Here is a 12,391-nt window from a genome sequence, read left to right as displayed (position 1 = left end):
CGAGGACCGAGTTTGAGAACCTCTGCCTTAGGCCTTTACGTTTATTATGAGGTCAGGCCATCCATGTGTGGTCTGACTACGCCCCATTCACATCAGTCCCTGCCCCAGTGGAGCTTACAATCTATATTCCCTATCACATGTACACACATTCTCGCTAGGGTTAAATTTGTTGGAAGCCAGTTAACCTACCAGTATATTTTTGGATTGTGGGAGTGTCCGGAGCAAACACACTCAAGTACAGGGAGAATATACAAACTCTGCACAGTTAGGGAATTGAACCCATGACCTCAGTGCTGTGAGGCAGTAATGCTAACAATTACACAATCCGTACTGCCCATGGGACTCTACCGCTGACCATACCTCTTTTGCTTTGGCATCTGTTAGATAAGTCTCTCTTACGGGCTCTGTCATGCGAGCCCTTTTATCTCATGATTCATGTGGACAGAGCGGAGCTTCGCATTTGCCAGCAATTTCTCTTACGTCCTAGAGGATGCTGGGGACTCCGTAAGGACCATGGGGTATAGACGGCTCCGCAGGAGACATGGGCACTCTAAAGACTTTAGATGGGTGTGCACTGGCTCCTCCCTTTATGCCCCTCCTCCAGACCTCAGTTAGATCCTATGCCCAGAGGAGACTGGATGCACTGCAGGGGAGCTCTACTGAGTTTCTCTGAAAAATACTTTTTGTTAGGTTTTTTATTTTCAGGGAGCACTGCTGGCAACAGGCTCTCTGCATCGTGGGACTGAGGGGAGAGAAGCAGACCTACTTAAATGATAGGCTCTGCTTCTTAGGCTACTGGACACCATTAGCTCCAGAGGGTCGGAACGCAGGTCTCACCCTCGCCGTTCGTCCCGGAGCCGCGTTGCCGTCCTCCTCACAGAGCCGGAAGATAGAAGCCGGGTGTGTATGAGAATAAAGAAGACTTCAAAGTCGGCAGAAGACTTCAGACCTTCTATGAGGTAACGCTGCGCGCCATTGCTCCCACATTAACACACACACTGGCGGCACTCTATGGGTGCAGGGCGCAGGGGGGGCGCCCTGGGCAGCAATTATTAAACCTCTAGGGACACTGGCATAGTTATATACTGCAGAGGCAGTATATTACAAAACCCCCCGCCAGTATAAAGATTTGAGCGGGATCGAAGCCTGCCGGTGAGGGGGCGGAGCTTGGTTCCTCGGCACTAACCAGCACCATTTTCTCCACAGCACGCTGCAGAGAAGCTGGCTCCCCGGACTCTCCCCTGCTGAACACAAGTACAGAGGGCAAAAAAGAGGGAGGGGGGGCACATTTATTTGGCGCAGTGAGTATATTTTTATAAAAGCGCTGTACTGACTGGGATTTTATTCCAGTGTCCGGTGGCGCTGGGTGTGTGCTGGCATACTCTCTCTCTGTCTCTCCAAAGGGCCTTATTGAGGGACTGTATATATATATATATATATATATATATATATATATATATATATATATATATATATATATATATATATATATATATATATATATATGTTGAAATTCAGCCCGGCACTCGGTCTTAAGTCCAAAGCTACCCCGGTGCCCTCAGTGTGTAATCCAATAGTAAACAAAAGAATCTGCGGCACTTGAGGTCTTAGATGAAAAGCTGATTATATTTGAAACATCAGTAAAATGTACTTTTACCGATGTTTCAAATATAATCAGCTTTAATCTGATTTGATCTAAGACCTCGAGTGCCGCAGATTCTTTTGTTTACTATATATATATATATATATCCCTGAGTGTGTGGGGGTGTCGGTACGTGTGTGTTGGCATGTCTCAAGCGGGAAGGCTGATCTAAGGAGGAGGTGGAGCAGATGATTGTGGTGTCTCCATCGGCGACGCCGACACCTGATTGGCTGAATATGTGGAATGTTTTAAGTGCAAATGTGTCTTTATTACATAAGAGAATGGACAAAGCAGAGTCCAGAGAAAAGACAGGGAGTCAATCCATGGCTTTGGCTGTAGCACAGGGCCCTCCAGGGTCTCAGAAACATCTCCTGTCCCAAGTAGCAGACACTGATACCGACACGGATTCTGACTCCAGTGTCGACTTCGATGATGCGAGGTTACACCCAAGGGTGGCCAAAAGTATTCATTATATGATTATTGCAATAAAATATGTTTTGCATATCACAGATGACCCCTCTGTCACTGACACGAGGGTATGCATGTTTAAGGAAAAGAAACCTGAGGTAACCTTTCCCCCATCTCATGAGCTGAACGCTTTATTTGAAAAGGCTTGGGAAACTCCAGACAAGAAACTGCAGATTCCCAAGAGAATTCTTATGGCGTATCCTTTCCCTGCACAGGACAGGTTACGTTGGGAATCCTCGCCCAGGGTGGACAAGGCTTTAACGCGCTTGTCCAAAAAGGTGGCGCTACCGTCTCCAGACACGGCAGCCCTCAAGGATCCTGCTGATCGCAGACAGGAAACTACCTTAAAATCAATTTATGCACATACGGGTGCCTTGCTCAGACCGGCAATAGAGTCGGCTTGGGTTTGTAGCGCAGTAGCAGCTTGGGCAGATAACTTGTCATCTGACATTGATACCCTAGATAGGGATAGCATTTTATTGACCTTGGGTCACATTAAAGAAGCAGCCTTATATATGAGAGATGCTGTGAGAAACGTTGGGCTGTCAGGTTCAAGAGCCAATGCCATGGCAATTTCTGCTAGGCGAGCCCTCTGGACCCGCCAATAGACGGGTGATGCCGACTCAAAGAGACATATGGAAGTTTTGCCTTACAAGGGTGAGGTTTTATTTGGGGAAGGTCTCGCGGACCTGGTTTCTACAGCTACTGTGGGTAAATCTATTTTTTTACCTTATGTTCTCCCACAGCAAAAGAAAACACCACAATATCAGATGCAGTCCTTTCGGTCGCATAAGTCCAGAAGAGGTCGGAGCTCTTCCTTCCTCGCCAGAGGTAATGGTAGAGGGAAAAGAATGCCTGCTACGGCTAGTTCCCAGGAGCAGAAGTCCACCCCGGCTTCTACTAAATCCACCGCATGACGCTGGGGCTCCACTGAGGGAGTCCGCGCCAGTGGGGGCACGTCTTCGACTCTTCAGCTACGTCTGGGTTCAGTCAGACGCGGATCCTTGGGCGATGGAAATTGCTTCTCCCCCAGAGAGGGAGATAGTTTTAGCTGCAATTCAAAAACTGTGTCATCAACAAGTGATTATCAAGGTTCCCCTAGGTCAACAGGGGAAGGGGTACTATTCAACCCTGTTTGTGGTCCCGAAACCGGATGGCTCAGTCAGACCCATTCTAAATCTAAACCTGTACTTGAAAAAGTTCAAATTCAAGATGGAATAGCTCCGGGCAGTTATCTCCAGCCTGGAAGGGGGGGATTTTATGTTGTCACTAGACATAAAGGATGCATACCTTCATGTCCCCATATATCCCCCTCATCAGGCGTACCTGAGATTCGCTGTACAGGACTGTCATTACCAGTTTCAGACGTTGCCGTTTGGGCTTTCCACGGCACCGAGGATTTTCACCAAGGTAATGGCGGAAATGATGGTGCTCCTGCGCAGGCAGGGAGTCACAATTATCCCGTACTTGGACGATCTCCTGATAAAAGCGAGATCGAGAGATCAGTTGCAGAAAAGTGTGTCGCTCTCCCTGAGAGTGCTGCAGCAGCATGGCTGGATTCTAAATTTACCAAAGTCACAGTTGGTTTCAACGACTCGGCTATCTTTCTTAGGCTTGATTCTGGACACGGAACTAAAGAGGATTTTTCTCCCGATGGAAAAAGCCCAGGAACTCCAGAACATGGTCAGAGACCTGTTAAAACCGAAAAGAGTGTCAGTCCATCAATGCACTCGAGTACTGGGAAAAATGGTGGCGACCTACAATGGCTTACGACAAGCGGAGAATCTTCTTCGCGACCTACCGGTTCTGATTCAATCAGACAACGTCACAGCTGTGGCTCATGTAAACCGCCAAGGCGGGACAAGAAGCAGAGTGGCAATGGCGGAAGCCACCAGGATTCTTCGCTGGGCGGAAAATCGCGTAAGCGCTCTGTCAGCAATCTTCATTCCGGGAGTGGACAACTGGGAAGCAGACTTCCTCAGCAGACACGATCTCCATCCAGGAGAGTGGGGACTTCATCGGAAAGTTTTTGCAGAGATATCAAGTCAGTGGGGACTTCCACAAATAGACATGATGGCGTCACGCCTCAATAAGAAGCTACGGAGGTATTGTGCCAGGTCAAGGGACCCTCAGGCAGTAGCGGTGGACGCCCTGGTGACACCATGGGTGTTTCAGTCGGTCTATGTGTTCCCTCCTCTTCTGCTTATCTCAAAAATACTGAGAATCATAAGACGAGAAAGAGTGCAGACAATACTCATTGTTCCAGATTGGCCTCGAAGGGTCTGGTATTCAGATCTTCAGGAAATGCTCACAGAAGACCCGTGGCCTCTTCCTCTCAGGGAAGACCTGTTGCAGCAGGGGCCCTGCGTGTTCCAAGACTTACCGCGGTTACGTTTGACGTCATGGCGACTGAACACCAAATTCTAGCGGGGAAAGGTATTCCGGAGGAAGTCATTCCTACTCTGAATAAGGCTAGGAAGGAGGTGACGGCGAAACATTATCACCGCATCTGGAGGAAGTATGTGTCTTGGTGTGAAGCCAAGAATGCTCCTACTGAAGATTTCCATCTGGGCCGTTTTCTCCACTTTCTACAGACAGGAGTGGATATGGTCCTAAAGTTAGGCTCCATTAAGGTACAGATTTCGGCCCTATCAATTTTCTTTCAGAAGGAATTGGCTTCTCTTCCAGAAGTCCAGACTTTTGTAAAGGGAGTGCTGCATATCCAGCCTCCTTTTGTGCCCCCAGTGGCACCATGGGACCTTAACGTGGTGTTACAGTTCCTAAAGTCTCACTGGTTTGAGCCTCTTCAAACAGTTGAATTAAAATTTCTCACTTGGAAGGTGGTCATGTTGTTGGCCTTGGCATCTGCAAGGCGGGTGTCCGAATTGGCGGCTTTGTCTCACAAGAGCCCCTATCTGATTTTCCATGTGGATAGAGCAGAATTGAGGACTCGTCCTCAATTTTTGCCTAAGGTGGTTTCATCTTTTCATATGAACCAACCTATTGTGGTGCCTGTGGCTACGGGTGACTTGGAGGATTCCAAGTCCCTTGATGTAGTCAGGGCCTTAAAAATTTATGTAGCCAGGACAGCTCGGGTTAGGAAAACAGAGGCACTGTTTGTCCTGTATGCAGCCAACAAGGTTGGCGCTCCTGCTTCTAAGCAGACTATTGCCCGCTGGATCTGTAACACGATTCAGCAGGCTCATTCTACGGCTGGATTGCCGTTACCAAATTCACTAAAGGCCCATTCCACTAGGAAGGTGGGCTCTTCTTGGGTGGCTGCCCGGGGCGTATAGGCATTACAGCTTTGCCGAGTGGCGACTTGGTCGGGTTCAAACACTTTTGCTAAATTCTACAAGTTTGATATCTTGGCTGAGGAGGACCTCATGTTTGCTCAATCGGTGCTGCAGAGTCATCCGCACTCTCCCGCCCGGTCTGGAGCTTTGGTATAATCCCCATGGTCCTTACGGAGTCCCCAGCATCCTCTAGGACGTAAGAGAAAATTAGATTTTAAACCTACCGGTAAATCTTTTTCTCCTAGTCCGTAGAGGATGCTGGGCGCCCGTCCCTGTGCGGACTAAATTCTGCAAGACTTGTATATAGTTATTGCTTACATAAGGGTTATGTTACAGTTTTGATAAGTCTCTGGCTGATGCTGTTTTGTTTCATACTGTTAACTGGTTCGTATGTACCAAGTTGTACGGTGTGGATGGTGTGGGCTGGTATGTATCTTGCCCTTAGATTACCAAAAATCCTTTCCTCGTACTGTCCGTCTCCTCTGGGCACAGTTCTCTAATTGAGGGCTGGAGGAGGGGCAGAGGGAGGAGCCAGTGCACACCCATCTAAAGTCTTTAGAGTGCCCATGTCTCCTGCGGAGCCCGTCTATACCCCATGGTCCTTACGGAGTCCCCAGCATCCTCTACGGACTAGGAGAAAAAGATTTACCGGTAGGTTTAAAATCTTATTTTTTGCCTCATGTATTTTTGGACTGTCCTATCAACCAGCCACTGGTGGTCCCTGTCCTTATGGTCTCCTCAATTACTCCACAGACTCTTCCTGTGGTGTGGCTGCTCCGGATCTCCGTTGCGAGCAGGCCCATGACAGTCAACCGGACTCCCTGTTTTGTGTTGTATGACGCTGACCAGATTGACTGTCCATCGTCAACGCAATCGATAGCTCATTGGATTACGTTCACCATCCAACAAGCCTATGCTACCTCAAGTTACCACTGCCGTGTTCTATTACGGCTCTATCCGTTCGGTGAGCCCTTCCTAGGCGACTGCCTGGAGCGTTATTTCTGCCTTGCAGTCTGTTGGGTTGCTGTTTGAGCAGGTACATACGCTTTTGTCAGGTTTTAGGGGTTGACCCCTCAAAGGCGTCCAACACTTAATTTGGACTTTCCGTTTTGCAGGGATCTCGGCACACTCTCACCCATGATGGTAGTTCTGGGACATCCTCACTGTATATCACCATCCCAGTATCCCCTATGGATGAATGAGAAAGCGGGATTTTGGTACTTACCAGTAAATCCTTTCTCGAAGTCCATAGGGGATACTGGGTGCCCACCCTGCTCAGGAGGTTATGGTTGTGTGTTCGTATGATAGGGTCAGCGTTGTTCTGCCTTCACTTCTGTTCTATTTTTTTCTGTTCCGTTCCATTTTCTGGTTATTCGTTCCTTCCTCCTCTCCAGTTATATTCCGTCTTCTTTGGGCACAGTTTTTCTTGAGCTTGTCTGATGGGAGGGGGCATAGAGGGGAGGAGCACACTCTCTGTTTGAAATATTTAAAATGTACTGGCTCTAAGGACCCATCTATACCTCACTGTATATCACCATCCCAGTATCCCCTATGGACTTCGAGAAAAGGATTTACCGTTAAGTACCAAAATCCGGTTTTCTTTCAGCTGCGTTTGGCTCTTTTGCCAACAGTGCAAACTTTGCTGCAAGGTGTCCTTAGAGTTCAACCTCCATTTATACCACCTACAGCTCCATGGGCCTTAGTTGTGGATTTTGAGCAGTCTTCAATTTTTGAGCCCTTAAAACAAGTGGATTTTAAGTTTCATACTTGGAAGACCGTTTTTCTCCTAGCCTAAGCTTCGGCAAGGCGTGTTTCTGAATTGGGTGCGTTGTCATGCAAAGCACTGTATCTAGTTTCATGATGACAGAGCTGAACTTCAGACGAATCCCGCTTTTCTACCAAAGGTAGTATCTTCTTTTCATATCAATCAACCAGTCGTAGTTCCTGTTTTTTCAGAAGGTTCAGAAACGCCAGCTACTTTGGATGTGGTTCAAGCGCCTCGGATTTATGTAGCCCAAACATCAACAGAACGTAAAATAGATACATTGTTTCAGGGTCGGACTGGCCCACAGGGGTACCAGGGAAACCACCGGTAGGTCCCACTGCCTGAGTGCCCACTCCTTCCTCTAGGGATCAGGTTCCAGACTGTGCACTTGTATTAAACATGGTAGATATGTTGCATTACACTGCACTAGACTATTGTGTATTTCAAGCCTCTGTAGAGGCTGGCCACACCCCCTTTGTAGGCTGGACACACCAATAAGTGTGGGCTCCTATCACTGCATTCCCCCGGTGGGCCCTTCATGCCCCAGTCCAACACTGCATTGTTAGTTCTCTATGATGCAGCCAAGGTAGGTTGGCCAGTTTCCAAACAGACCTTGGCTAGATGGATTAAGCTGACCATTCATCAAGCTTACTTTCATGCTAGTCTACAATTGCCTGCAACTACTTCAGCACATTCCACACATTCCGTCATGGGCAGCAGGTTGTGGGGCTCCACGACGCAACTTGCCTGTGCGCTTTTACAAGTTTGATACTTTTGCAGCATCTAGCTTTGGCCGTCTAGTGTTACAGGTGCTACATGGGTGTGGTATGTTAGGTAGATTAGACTTAGGACGACAGTGTCTAGGTCGATCACTATTGGTCGACAGTAAGTAGGTCGACATGGTTTCTAGGTCGACAGGGACTCTAGGTCGACATGAGAAAAGGTCGACATGAGTTTTAATACTTTTTTGGTGTCATTTTCTCCGTACAGTGACCGAGAACCCCAATTAGTGCACCGTGTCCCCTCGCATGGCTCGCTCAGCTTGCCATGCTTCAAGCAAGGTGCCTTGCTCCGCTACTGCTGCACTCAGCACAGGTTACCATTCCCAACTATGGTCCACGTGGATCAGAAAGTATGAAAAAGTAAAAATAAATTGAAAAACTTGTCGACCTTTTTGTCATGTCGACCTAGAGTCCCTGTTGATCTAGAATCCATATCGACCTACTTACTGTCGACCTAAAGACCAGATCCCGTGCTACACAGCTCTCCCGCCCAAGGGGGAAAAATTTGGTACGTCCCAAGAGTACTCCAGTGACCCTTAGTGGATGAAAAAGAAGATAGGATTTTGGTGCTTACCAGATATATCCTTTTCTTTGAATCCATAGAGGGCACTGGACGCCCGCCCAGAGCAGTTTCACATGTCTTGTGGTAAGTTCAGTTTATCTTATGGAATACATGATCACCTGCTTGTTTGAATGTTAAAGTGATTGTTATCTGTTGTCGTTTCAACTTTCTAGTTGTTCGTTATCTTGTAATGTTATATGTAATTCTCCATTGTTTATCTTCTCTTTCACTCCTGTTCTGCTCAGCAAAAAACACTGAGGCATCTTGGGAGTATGGAGGGGGAAGAGGATTACTAATTTAAATATTTGAATGTGCCTATCCCTGCTAATGCGCCATCCATATCCCAAGAGTACACCAGTGCCCCCTATGGATTCAAAGAAAAGGATTTATCTGGTAAGTACCAAAATCCTATTTTCTAAAAACTTTACCAATGCTCAGTCAGACAGATAATGTACAGAAAGTTCAATGTCATTACTCTCAGCTGGAGTGGTCACCCAACCAAAATCACTTCAAGAGCAAGGCATATACAGTAAATGTCAAATGATCGTCAACCCTCTCTTGCAATGGCTAATGTCAGTGTTCTTGTATTCACCACATGTAAAAACTGAACAAGAATCGTATTTAAGAAAGGATAGAAGGAAGCCAGTACTTTCCAAGACAACTGTTAAACTTGTCTAAAACCACTGTAGTGAACCAGAAGGCTACCAGAAGAATGTTCTGTTGACAGATGAATCTAAAAATATAACTTTCCCCTTCAGGGTCCACAGGATCTACATTGGATTGTAGGTAGTGTCAGAGAAATTGGCACCAAACGGTTAAATCTTTTGAGCTCTCAGTATGCAATGGTCCAGCCTCCCTATAACACCACCTCCTGGCTCAGGGAATTCAGTTTTTTGTTTGGTGTGGCAGCAGCCAGACCACTGTAGAAAATGGTGTGGCTGTCTTTTATTCAGCAACTCGCTTTTTATTTATTTATGAAATGAGAAATGTTTGGAGAAAACCAAACGCTGCATTCCAACATAACATACCAAGTGCAGAATACTGTAGGCACGATATCATGATTTGGGAATGTTTTTCTGTCACAGAAAAAGGAGGACAATGAATTCTACATTGTACCACCAGATTCTGCAGGAATGTCAGGGAATCCATCTGTGAACTGAAGCTCAACAAAAAGTCATTCTTGCAGCAAGGTGACGACCATGAACACACAATTTAATCTGTTAAAAGTAGAGTGAAAGGTAGAGTTACTAAGTGGTGTTTTTGACCCCAAAATATAAACATGCAATAGTGTTTATTGTAAAACACGCCTAGTTTTGCAATTAATATTATTGCTGTTTTAAATTTTGGGGTAAAAACCACAGAGAAGGATGCTTCCTTTTAGAAAACGTAGCCTTACCTCTTAATCCAATAGAAATGTTGTGGTAAGACCTGAAGATAGCCAATCATGCAAGAAAGCTCACAACATCTGTGCTTTAAATCAGGTCTGTAAGGCGGAATGGGTCAAAGTTCTTTAAAGCAGATATGCGGGACTGATCAAAAGTTGACTTAAATGTTTGAAGTCATAGCTGCTCAATAAAAAGTCAAAAAGTGGTGTGGAGAAGTCTTTCGTGGCGCTTCTAGTTGGACGGTTGCTGCCTTCAGAGTCCACTGGTAACCCTATCACAGAGGGTTGAAAGTTGTAGAAGAAAGATCTGTGTTTGTGTGGACTAGATGGCGCTACTGTTCAAATGGTGAAGGTGAGGGAGAGGGAGAAAAAGCTGTTATACTTAGCTTATAGTTGAGGTCTGAGATATACTGATTCTAGTGACCAGGCAGGATACTCCAGCGTGCGTGAAAAAATAATAATTGAGAAATACAATGTCTAGGAGGGTCTTTTAAACAGGTGGTAAGTATGCAAATGTCCACAGGTACTGGGTTACTGTTGGTGACCTTTTCACTCGTGTTATGAGTGGGCGACCTGGGATGTGAATCTCAGACAGACGAAAGCTGATTTAGACACACCTTACACAGGTAAGGGTATGGGAAAACCTATAAAGGTATCTTTCTTGATATTTGCCGGGTTACGTAGACAGATATTACAAGAATTCCAAGAATCAAGTATCTTTATTAAACCACACAACCACAGATCTTTCTTCTATAGCTGCTCAATAGGTCATAACATTTTCTGAAAGCATAGTTTCACATACTTCATTAACTAAATAAAATGAAATGAGTTAACATTAAATGTATTTGTTAACAAAAAAAAGCATGTTTTGTGTGTTTTTAAGTTATTTGGTTCTTTATTTTTATGGCTTAGGTGAAGATCCGAACATAGGGTCTGATTCAGAGACAGATGTAAAATCCAGTACTGGGTCTTTATATGCAGATACTGTGCGGAAAAATATAGAAATGTTGCAGCCACCGGAATTTGTACTGTGAAGCTGTCATCCCTTCCATCGCATGACATGTGCAGTACAAGGCACAGTGACCGTTTGCTTAAACATAGTAATTGCAACCATCTCTGGATCAGGCCCATACTTTTTAGCAGATTATTAGAATGTAGCGAACTAATCAAAAATTTTCTTATTATCAAATTTTCCCAGTCTTGTGAGCTGTTATGGTGGAGGGGCATGGAACTTCCCTGTGCAATGTATGTGGTGTGTGTAGTGGAATGCCTTCCACATAGTAACAGGTTTACTTTAACAACTTTGATTAGGTTGGGTGTGGATTATTAGATCTACACTGAAAAGGTCTACAGTCAATGCGTCTACCACTAATAGTAGACATGCATTAGGTCAAAAGGTCCACATAGAATAGGTAGACAGTAGAAAAGGTGACAGGTTTGAAATGGCAATAGTTGACGTAAAAAAGGTAGACAATTTTGTTTTGTGTTTCAGGTGTTTTGTCACTTTTCTGCCACAGACAAGCCCCATGCTTCGAATGCCATGCTTCGAGCAAGGTGCCTCACTCCGCTACCGCTGCGTTTAGCACAGGTTACTATTCCCAATTGTAGTCCATGTGGATGGTCAAGTATGAAAAAAGTGCCAAAAAAGTAAAAACTAGTGTCGACCATTGTCATGTCGACCTTTTACCTGTCGACATGTAGCAAAATTACAAACCGCTTTGTGAAGATTTAATTAATTCTAATGGAACCTCATATGCTCGTACTACGCCTGTTATCCAGGGGGATGAAAGTTTGCTCATATTGTTTGCAGCCCATGGAGCCACAAACCAAAAATGGTTACCTGTTGTATGCAGCCTCGGATTGCGCTGGAACCTTGCACCTCATTCAATCTGCCACTTAATGTTAAATGACTATTAATAGGTGGTTTAAACTGGTTAGGCAGCATAAACACTTGAGCAAAGAGAAACATTTCCTACAGGTAATAGAAACTGGATCTGTCAAAAACTACTTTAGTTTGGATCCAGCTGGTTGTGGACCATGGGGGTTATTCCAACCCATTCGCACACAGCGGTTTATCGCTGCGGTGCAAACGGGTGCGGAATGCACATGCCGGGTTACGTCGCGGCTACAGAAGAAATCGGTCGCAGGACGGATCGCAAAGAAGATTGACAGGAAGAGTGTGGTGCAGGGCGGGTCCGGACCGCTTGGAACCGTTTTCGGGGAGTGGTGAGTATAACGCAGGCATGCCCAGGTGAACAGAGGGCGGAGGAGTGACATCAAAGTCGAGCCCATCATCGCTGGATCCATCGCACAGGGTAAGTAGGTGTAGGCTTAATCTTGTTTTGAGTGAATTTTTTTTAGCTTAGCAGGGCTGCACAAGCGATCGCAGCCCTGCTAAGCTAAAATACACTCCCCCATAGGCGTGGGCTAGTTGATCGCAGCAGCGGCAAAAAGTTGCTGGCTGCGATCAACTCGGAATGACCACCCATGTG

Source organism: Pseudophryne corroboree, chromosome 5 (genome assembly GCF_028390025.1).
Source record: "Pseudophryne corroboree isolate aPseCor3 chromosome 5, aPseCor3.hap2, whole genome shotgun sequence".
Lineage (NCBI taxonomy): Eukaryota > Metazoa > Chordata > Amphibia > Anura > Myobatrachidae > Pseudophryne > Pseudophryne corroboree.
This window is presented reverse-complemented; position numbering follows the sequence as displayed.